The sequence below is a fragment of the Phocoena sinus genome, chromosome 17, assembly GCF_008692025.1.
Source record: "Phocoena sinus isolate mPhoSin1 chromosome 17, mPhoSin1.pri, whole genome shotgun sequence".
In the NCBI taxonomy this organism is placed as follows: Eukaryota; Metazoa; Chordata; class Mammalia; order Artiodactyla; family Phocoenidae; genus Phocoena; species Phocoena sinus.
Genome location: NC_045779.1, coordinates 15,841,059 through 15,851,902, shown reverse-complemented (window position 1 = coordinate 15,851,902; position 10,844 = coordinate 15,841,059). Strand labels below are relative to the sequence as shown.

Below are 10,844 nucleotides of genomic sequence, written 5' to 3'. Positions count from 1 at the left end.
AGGTCCGCATACCGCAAAAAAAAAAAAAAAAAAAAAGTCCTTTGTCTCTCACCCAGGAGACTTGTGTCATCTGCCAGCACCCATGAAACTGTCAGGCACGTCTGTTAGCTTATAAGTAGGGTAAAATCTCAGACCACTCACCATTTTTAACAGATGGGTAGTGAATCAATCCATTGGGTGAGACAGCAAACAGAGGGGAATGAAATAAGAAATTTGGGAGAAAGATGAGCTTGATTCTGTTCTTGTTAAACTTGAAGCAGCTGTGGGGGCAGGGAGTTGGCAACACAGATCTGTATTTTATGAGAGAGGTCTGGGCTAGAGATACATATCTTAAAATTATTAGAATCCACATGGGAGTTAAGACCTTGAGGATGAACAACCATATCCTGGAGAACACCGATATTTAAGTGGTAGCTATGGGGGTACAGTCTATAGGAACAGACAGAATGGAATGAGGATACCGTGTCTCTTGGAAGCCAAGAAAGTGGAGAATTCCCAGGAGGGAGTAATCACCGGTGTAATTAGGAAATTTCCAATAATAGGAAAACTAAAATCCCACTCGATTTGGCACCTAGAAAGTCACCGTTGTCCTTGCATGACGTGCTGGTGCTGGATCTGTCGGCCTTTAGCTCCCCTCTTACCCTTCCCCTCACTCTGTGTTCCAGATGTCTGGACCTGCAGGCTGCACTTTGCAGGCTCCAATGTCAGCTGGTCTCCAGCTGGGCTGAGCATAGTCAATGGTTGGCATGGATGAGAGATTAAAAGACGAAAGGAACAGAGAGGTCAGGTATTTCTGCTTCTCCTCTCTGCTGTGGATAGCGTGTCTGGCACTACGTGGGCTGAATCCCCTTCACGTCTTCAGCTGCCACAGGACAAGCCAACCAATCCAAGGGTCATGCCTCCTAGGGTCATCTGCCGGCCAGGGTCTGAGAGCACCATCTTTACTTTGTCCCTCCATTCCAAGTGTGGGAGTAGCTTCCAGCTGTGGCCACCTCTGGGACACCACACCATCCTCTGTCTGGTTTCTCAGTTACTCTACCACCCACCTAATCAATTTTCCTGCTTTATATTTTCTTTGTCACAAATCACTGAAGTTGTTCATTTTTGCCTGGTTGCATCCTGATTAGTAAGAACAGGTAAGAACGAGTGGTAACAAAAACCAAATCTTATGGGTGAAAGAATGGAGAAAGAAGATGCCGATGACCAACCAAATAGATTATTCTTCGAGTAGTTGTGCAAAAAGAGAGACTTGATGGTCGTTAGAGGGTTGGATTTTTTAAGCTTGATTCGCGGTTTAGATTGGGTAAGACACGAGCTTATTTTAGGCTGAGGGGAAGACATGTGAAAAGAGTGAAAGAATAAAAGGTAGAGGAATTGAGGGAGTTTGATTAATGGAACAAGGTCCCAAAAGAAACAGGAGGATGTGAGGGGTTTCACAAGGTCCAGATAACAGGTCCAATCCAGCTAACAGGGTTTTTTTCCCCAGTGCATCAGAGAAAACTGGCTAATAGCTCAGTTAGATCAACATGGTCTATCTGATGGGGAATAAAGTTATGTCATCAGCTACCCAGCTAACAAGTTTGACCCCAGCCTGAAATTGGTACCTGGAAACCGGCAATACAAAGGTAAGGATTGATGTGGCTATAAGTCACCTTGTAAGTAAAGTGGGTGAATTTTTCTGGTGGACTCAGTTTCTCCCAGAAGTTTGAGGCTTTGTTGAGTTCAGAGGTGAAAAGGGGGGCTGGAGGAGAGTGGTGATGGTTTGGAATTCCTCTGTGTGGGGAGTGGAAACTGGCCAAGGATCTCTGAAAGTATTGATGGGTAATGCAGAGGGTCCAGCTGAGGTGGGGAGAAGGAATCTTAGTGGTACTGACCTGCATAGTTGTTTGGGTTTATTTTTTTAATTTTATTTATTTATTTTTGGCTATGTTGGGTCTTCGTTTCTGTGCGTGGGCTTTCTCTAGTTGCAGCGAGCGGGGGCCACTCTTCATCGCGGTGAGCGGGCCTCTCACTGTCGCGGCCTCTCCTGTTGCGGAGCACAGGCTCCAGACGCGCAGGCTCAGCAGCTGTGGCTCACGGGCCCAGCCGCTCCGCGGCATGTGGGATCTTCCCAGACCAGGGCTCGAACCCGTGTCCCCTGCATTGGCAGGCGGACTCTCAACCACTGCGCCACCAGGGAAGCCCTGCATAGTTTTATAGTTTGTTTTCCCCCCCCTCAGATATCAGTTTCCCCCTTTTGGGAGCAGGATGGCAAATCCAGGGTTGGGGTCTTGCAAGATGAGCATTGTGGAGGACAGGACTGCAGGAAGTCATAGATGAAAAGTGGTTTGGGCGGTCTACCGTGGAACAGAGGCAGCATAACCCGGAGAAAGAATGCACAGGGGGCTTCCCCGGTGGCGCAGTGGTTGAGAGTCCACCTGCCGATGTAGGGGACACGGGTTCGTGCCCCGGTCCGGGAAGATCCCACATGCCGCGGAGCAGCTGGGCCTGTGAGCCATGGCCTCTGAGCCTGTGCGTCTGGAGCCTGTGCTCCGCAACGGGAGAGGCCAGAACAGTGAGAGGCCCGCGTACCACCAAAAAAACAAGAACAAACAAACAAACAAAAAAGAATGCACAGGGTTGCACGGGTGGGCAGGATGGACTTCCCATCCCAGCTAAGGAAGCTTGGGCAAGCGACAACCTTTCTAAGCCTCAGTTCCTTCATCCAAGAAGTGAAAATAGTCCCTACTGAACAAGAAAAGGTATATACAGTGTGAATTAGATTCTGACACAAAGAACTTAGCGAAAAACAGTGGAGTGGGATATTTTCACTAATCAGATCCCTATGCAATTTCATACTAAATCTGTCGATCTCTCTTTGAGGATGGGTCTCAATCAGAGAACAATTCAGAAACTTCTCTAAAACACACAATGTCAGGTTCCAAAACAAGCCCATTTCAGGCCACCCTGTGGCTCCAAACTACACAGGCAGATGCTGGTGAGACTCCGATCCACCGTCCTCTAGAGCAGCGGTCCCCAACCTTTTTGGCACCAGGGACTGGTTTCATGGAAGCCAATTTTTCCACGGACCAGGGTTGGGGGCGGGGATGGCTCAGGCGGTAATGCGAGCGACCGGGAGCGGCAGATGAAGCCGCGCTAGCTCACTGTTCACCTCCTGCTGTGCAACCCGGTTCCTAACGGGCTGCGGACCGGTATGGGTCTGCGGCCCGAGAAGTGGGGACCCCTGGTCTAGAGAGAATAGAGCTGTTTGAGAGCTCTACGTGAAGATTAGACTCTACAGGGAATATGGGCCTCTGGGGAGCCACAGAACAGGCAATTCAACTGGGGCACAAAAATGGACCAGGAAAGACCCTCCTGGGCCCAAAGGCTGAGATTCAGAGCTCGTGGAGGCATCTAGGAAAACAATCAGAGACACATCATCTGACAGCCCAGCGGAACGAGGGTTCCGGTGAGTCTCCTTTCCTGCAACTTATTTATCCCAAAGTGATCACTTGCTCTGCGGATTTGCCCAGGCTCATTCCTAGCTCATGGCTTTCTGCCTTCCAACAACTTGTTTTCTCATTACCCTAACAGAGGTAAGAAGATTCCCCATAGAGCCATCATTCGCAGATGGATCAGAAGACAGGAAACCCACATAGAACAATTTCATTTGTTCTAACAAGTTGTTATGGATAAAATTATTGCCTCGAATGAGCTTTTTGGAATGAAGCTTGTGGGCTTACTTCATTTATAAAGAACCGTCCTGGTTCAGATCTTTGAAACCTTACAAAGTGGAGAATTGCTAACGACTACAGCTTTACCCCTTTAAGGAAGTTTAATGATATGAAAATTACACATGTCATCACTAATTCCTGGGAATCAGAGAGAAAATATACAAAAGGCTTAATGAACAGATGAAGAAAGAAAACCGGTAACTGACATTTCTGGCTCAGGAATATGACCATCCAGAGAAGGGCTACTGTCCAAAATTTCTTAAGACACCGAAAATACTAAAAGCTTCGCCCAGAGTCAACAAATGCCGTGTTCTGAGGAGTGGCGTCTTAGGGACAGATCTGTTAACCATCAGTGGGCGTTTTTCATCTCACCGCTTACGGCACACAAGTTAAAGAAGGCTTTGTGTACCTGCTTTCCAGCAGAAGCCCGAGCTCCCGGCACAGGAAAGCCGGTCCTGCCCTGGGGCCTGGGACAGATAACACATACACACATAGTACACAGACAAAGACACACACAGCAGTCTTCAAACACTTTTCCTTCAGGTCATTTCCCTCCATTTGAGACACCGAAAAAAAGCTGGCGTCAACTGCAGGTCAGAAGGATGTGACAGAGAGACTTTTTCCTTTGGTTTTGTATTGAACATAGATTTGCCTCTTCGGTAAAGTCAGAATGGTTTGATAGCTTTGCCGAAAGCCACTCTAATACTAAAGAGCGTACAGAAAGACAATTTACAAATAGTCTGACGATGGACCTAGAGATTATCATACTAAATAAATCAGACAAAGACAAATATCATATGATATCACTTACATGTGGAATCTAAAATATGATAAAAGTGAACTTATTTACAAAAGAGAAATAGACTCACAGACATAGAAAAGAAACTTATGGTCCCCAAAGGTGGGGACGGGGTTAAACTAGGAGTTTGGGGTTAACAGATACACACAACTGTATATAAAATCAACAACAAGGAGCTACCGTGTAGCACAGGGAGCTACAGTCAATACCTTGTAATAACCTAGAATGGAAAAGAAGCTGAAAAAAGTATATATATAAATAACTGAATCGCTTTGCTGTACACCTGAAATTAACACAATGTAAATCAACTATACTTCAATTTAAAAAATTTTTTTAATGAGTCTGACAGCGAAGTTCCCTTCATGGTATGCCCCGTTTACATACCACATCTTAGTGTCATCCAAAAACAACTGACATCTGCTTGATGGTCTTACTAGCATGTGCTATAAAAGGCCAGATTTCTCCAGCAGTAAGGACAGGGTCAGAGATGGAAGGACAGTGGGAGCTGTTCAGGTGCCATGACAGCCACCACTGCACCCACTCCTGGGTAAAGATACATAGTTGTAAGCATCTCCCTGCGGGGAAAATGCTACTAAAGTTGAAAAGGTACAGCAGAGGGCAGACAGAATGACTCAGAGCTTCCAGAACGAGGCCCTTATGTTGACCTCACTCTCCCGTTGCAAATCCACAGTAGTAAAGACCCCAACAAGACGAACCTCCCAGAGCCTTTGCTTACAAATCTCAGCACGGGGTAGAAACGGTCCTTCCTGAGCTCCTGGATGTTTGGGGGAAATTTTTTTCACACCTGGTCTTAAAACCCATTCAGACTAACTCATGTGTCCGTCAAAATCCAATCTTTCTGTCTGGTCTCTTCTCAATACTCTGTAATGACCTACATGGGAAAAGAATCTAAAAAAAAAACTAGATATATGTATATGTAAAACTGATTCACTTTGCTGTATACCTGAAACACACTGTAAATCAACTAGACTCCAATAAAACTTTTTAAAAATCCAATCTTTCCATAGCGTCAAGACAATGCTTTTTTTTTTTTGATGTGGTGTTAATTTAAATCACATAAAATAGTGTCTGGCTTATACTAAAGACCTTACAAATGATAAGATCTCTGAATAAAGGATAAAATGATAAAATAAAAAATAAACAGATATTTTTATTCAATTAATCTGCCTTTCCTGAAGTCACCAATATAAATTTTACCTAAAAAAGTAGGAAATGTTTTATTTCCCTTCTCTCCTGATTATTATTACCTAATTAATGTCCACAGTCCAGGTGCCTTTATCTATTCAGTATTAACCCCTTATCGGATATAGCTTTTGCAAATATCTCCTCCCATTCAGTAGGCAGCCCTTTCATTTAAAACGATGCTTTCTGATTCCTACATTCTTATTTAACACTATGCTAGAACATAAGAAGATATTTACCAAATGTTACAAAGCAGAAAACTGACCCCCCAAACCAAGATAGCAGCAGAGTCGCCTGGAATGTTCCTCTATTTTATTTTAGCTATGCTGTTTACGAACACCGCACTTATTTTTTTTTCCTTCCCTTGTTTCCAGGGTAACCAGTTCATTTGGTTGGGGGGCCGGAAGTAGGGGGGTAGGGGAGGCACAGGCAAGAAAACATTTTTGAAGTGAGGCTTAGCATGAAGTTAGCCTGAGTGAATTCAATTTGCTGCAGCAGTGCAACAATACTGAAAGGCTGTGCTCGACCCTAGTCCTTTTGGGTTGTTTCTGAGTAATTTGAGGAGAGTTCCTTCATAATGGTGCCTTTTTCACACAGCAGGACTTTTGAATCCCACCTGTAAATCAGGGGGGTCTGCGGGGATCTGTCTGTCTTTTCCCTCCCCTTCTCTTTTATCTCTACCTCTTTTTCCGTAATTTGTGAAGATAAAATAGTCCTCGTAGTTCTTTAATACGAAAGAAGATTGGGCTGTTCTGCCCTGAAAGTGGCAGATTAATTGTGATCAACAATTTGCTCACTGAAATTCAATCTCAAAGATATTTACCCTACCTTCTTCTTGAAAAGGAAAAATGCCTCTCTGAAATTCTTGGTCTATAAGAAACAACACTCATGTTTTAAATTAAGATTTAGCACTTACTTTATGCACCTAGCCTAGACAGGTGTATGCTATATACACAGATGAATTAGGCTGTCCACATTGTTTAATTTTCTTAAACAACTTGTAATTATTTCTCCGACTAAATATACAGAAGGAGTATTCAACTGGTATTAATACTAATGTATATTATAAAATCACGCTGCTGTGTCAGTCTGCATCGGGACCAATTCTGTATTTCTGTCTCAAGTAAACTTTAAATTGAAGTTATGAAATGTTTTGACTTTGCATCACAGAATCAAGCTGTTTAAAAAGCATGTGTGTACATACATACACACACACACACACACACACCATACTTTAATAGTATTTACAATGGAAACAACTTAAATGTCTATTTCAGATTGGTTAATAAACTATGATATATCCACACAACAGAATACCATCCAGCCACCAAACATAAAACTGTAGAACAACGTTCATTGACATGGAAAGATAATACCACTACAAACAAGAGAACACCAACAGTTGCAAAGGAATATATATAACATCCCATTTTCATTAAAAAACATATGGATCGGGCTTCCCTGGTGGCAACAGTGGTTGAGAGTCCGCCTGCCGATGCGGGGGACGCGGGTTCGTGCCCCGGTTCGGGAGAACCCCACGTGCCGCGGAGCGGCTGGGCCCGTGAGCCATGGCCGCTGGGGCTGCGCGTCCGGAGCCTGTGCTCCGCAACGGGAGAGGCCACAGCAGTGAGAGGCCCGCGTACCGCAAAAAAAAAAAAAAAAAACAAAAAAAAAACAAAAAAAACCATATGGATCCTTACACGTAGGAGAAAAGGCTAGATTTTATCAGAATGTTAGTAGTCACTGCCTCTCAGTGGTTAGATTACAAGTAAGTGTTTGTTTATCCTTGTCAGTCCCAGACCTCATCCCCATCCCCAAATTTACAGGGAATGGGATGAATTTTAAAAATCCATTATTCTTCAATAGTAATGACTTTTTTAACCAAGGCTGAGAGAGCTAGAGAGGCCCCACTAGCAAAGGGCCCGCTCCCATCGAGCCTAAGTACGGGACAGCCAAACCAGCTGAACTGAACAAAACCTCAAAAGGTTAGGAACGAGTTAAAGTGTGTGCCAAGCCGTGATATGCACTAAGTAGAAAGGAAACTGGCCGCATTACTTGTGAGACAATTTGATTACTGCAGACCTAGCGCTCCTCTCCCTCCATCTCTTAGATATCTCCAGGGCATCCCTTGGATGCTTTCTGGGACTTGGGTCCAGAAACAGCAAGTGAAGAGTGCCATGAATGCATTTTGCTCTTAAGCTGATAGAAATACTGGTTGTCTCTACTCATGATGACCATTTTGATTAAGTTTTGTGTGTCCAAGGCATACTGTAAATTTCTTTGTCAAAAAGCTACAGCTGTAATAAAATAAGCACTCAGATACTTACAGATTAAAGAAATTATGTCTCAAAATGTCCCTTTTGAAGAAAAAACACTTTTTATAAGACACAGTTAGCATGGCAGGAAGAAAGGAAAGAAGGAAGGGAGGGAGAAGGGGGGGATAAAAACCTTAGTGAAAAGAAATGTAAAGAAAGAAGATAGCCGGGGTGAGATTAGCGTACCGTAATACCCTATACACTTGAAGAAAATGAGCCATAAATTTATACTTAAGCTTCTTAGTAGCCAATGCCACAAATGAAACGGTCAATTCTGTAATTCACAGCATTTCTAAGACAAAAACAAGTCAGAAGCACAGTAGAAACAAGAGGGCAGTTTCTCCCATGAACCCTTAATAAGAAGCACTATGTCACATAATAAGCAAAATTCTCAACAATACCCCCTAGAGCACATGCCTGCCTTATGGGGTATTTCACAAGGGACCACAATGTAGGCTGACGGTGCCACGCAGTTCACAGTTTATATAAGCAACGCAGAGGATGGAAAAGTTAACACAGTGGTCAGGTTCACAGCTCAGTGATCTTGCTTCATCTTAGGTTATGTTTTTTCATACACAAGACTGCACGAACAATGCATTTTTCTAATGCTCCATTATTGTCAACCCAAGTTTGAAAAGCAGAGTGCAGCAGTGAACTTGATATGCTCTTCCCTCATACCAATACTTATGGTTAAAAGCAGACCTGCATGTTTTAACACTGTACGAAACGAAAAGTTGCTATCCTTTTTCATTCATGCGTTCCTCCAATCAATTAAAAGTAATTCTACAAACACTTGTTGAATCATTCTTATTTCCTAGAGATTGTTTGCATGCTAGGTTAACAGAGGTGCCGAAGCAGGCTTGGCCAAGGCAGGGTCCTTCTGGGGATGGCAAATCAACCTGGAGCAACGTCAGTGCTATGACGTTTGGGGTTGGATAACTCTTTGCTGGGGTGAGCCGCCGGTTCTGTACAGTGTAGAGGGTTTGGCAACATCCCCGTCTTCTACCTCCTACATTCCAGTAGCAACGCCACTGGTTTGGCAAGCAAAACTGCCTACAGATGTTGCCAAATAGCCCCTGCAGAAGCACTGATCCAGGGAGCATTGACCCTAAGAAACTACAATGAAGCAGTTCAGAGAGAGGAAATAGGGGTGCTGAGAAGATGTAAAGAAGAAGAACTACCCCAGTACCGTGGCCCACGAAGGCCTCCTTGAAGAGGTGAACTTTAAAAGCTCCAGGAGACAGTTGTCTAAAAAAGCGTACTCCAGAGAGAAGGGAACTGGGCCATGTATACAGACGGGGCCAAGCTCTTCCTCAAAATACCACCCAAAGCCAAGAGTATCATGCAAAAGGCACTGAAAAGACCATTAAAAAAAAAAAAAAAAAACCAGCTAAGCACACCTTGAGAGTAATGCAACTTCCTATTGTCCTTCCTAAGGTAAAACAACCCCAAAACGCACCTCTAGTAACTGACTGAGTTGAATTTCAGTAGACAATTGTTAGCTGTGACCCAGTTAATGTTGGAACTAATGAATTAATGCATACATTGTACCACAGGGAGTTATTCAACATGCATTAAGAGAGATGTTTATACTTAAAAACATAACATTAAGCAGAACTTTCTGCAAAACAATTATACCAATTAAAATAAAACACATCCAGTAACTAGATTGGCATCATTTTATTAATTTTTTATTTTTTAAACAATGTTATTAGAAAATAACTGCTTTACAATGTTGTGTTAGTTTCTGCTGTACAAAAAAGTGAAGCAACTATATGTATACATATATCCCCATATCCCCTCCCTCGAGTATCCCTCCCACCTTCCCTATCCCACCTCTCTAGGTGGTCACAGAGCATCGAGCTGATCTCCCTGTGCTATGCGGCTGCTTCCCACTAGCTATCTATTTTATATTTGGTAGTGTATATATGTCCACGCCACTCTCTCACTTCGTCCCAGCTTAACCTGCCGCCTCCCCCATGTCCTCAAGTCCATTCTCTATGTCTGCATCTTTATTCCCGTCCTGCCGCTAGGTTCTTCAGAACCATTCTTTTTTAGATTCCATATATGTGTGTTAGCATACGGTATTTTTCTCATTCTGACTTACTTCACTCTGTATGACAGACTCAAGGTCCATCTACTTCATTACAAACAACTCAATTTCGTTTCCTTTATGGCTGAGTAATATTCCATTGTATATATGTGCCACATTTTCTTTACCCATTCATCTGTCAATGGACACTTAGGTTGCTTCCATGTCCTGGCTACTGTAAATAGAGCTGCAATGAACATTGTGGTACATGACTCTTTTTGAATTATGGTTTTCTCAGGGTATAGGCCCAGTAGTCGGATTGCTGGACCATATGGTAGTTCTATTTGTAGTTTTTTAAGGAACCTCCATACTGTTCTCCACAGTGGCTGTATCAATTTACATTCCCACCAACAGTGCAAGAGGGTTCCCTTTTCTCCACACCCTCTCCAGCATTTACTGTTTGTAGATTTTTTGATGATGCCCATTCTAACTGGTGTGAGGTGATACCTCACTGCACTTTTGATTTGCATTTCTCTAATGATTAGTAATGTTGAGCATCCTTTCATGTGTTTGTTGGCAATCTGTATATCTTCTTTGGAAAAATGTCTATTTAGATCTTCTGCCCAGTTTTGGATTGAGTTGTTTTTTTGGTATTGAGCTGCATGAGCTGCTGGTATACTTTGGAGATTAATCCTTTGTCGGTTGTTTCATTTGCAAATATTTTCTCCCATTCTGAAGGTTGTCTTTTCATCTTGTTTATGGTTTCCTTTGCTGTGCAAAAG

General features: G+C 43.2%; 1 non-coding gene across 1 annotated transcript; it reads right to left on the bottom strand.

Moving 5' to 3' along the window:
• Positions 1-1,481: 1,481 nt before the first annotated feature.
• Positions 1,482-1,573, bottom strand: LOC116742834. The gene has a single exon (XR_004346605.1). It is a non-coding gene; the product is annotated as a small nucleolar SNORD12/SNORD106 (small nucleolar RNA).
• Between the last annotated feature and the right edge of the window lie 9,271 nt (positions 1,574-10,844).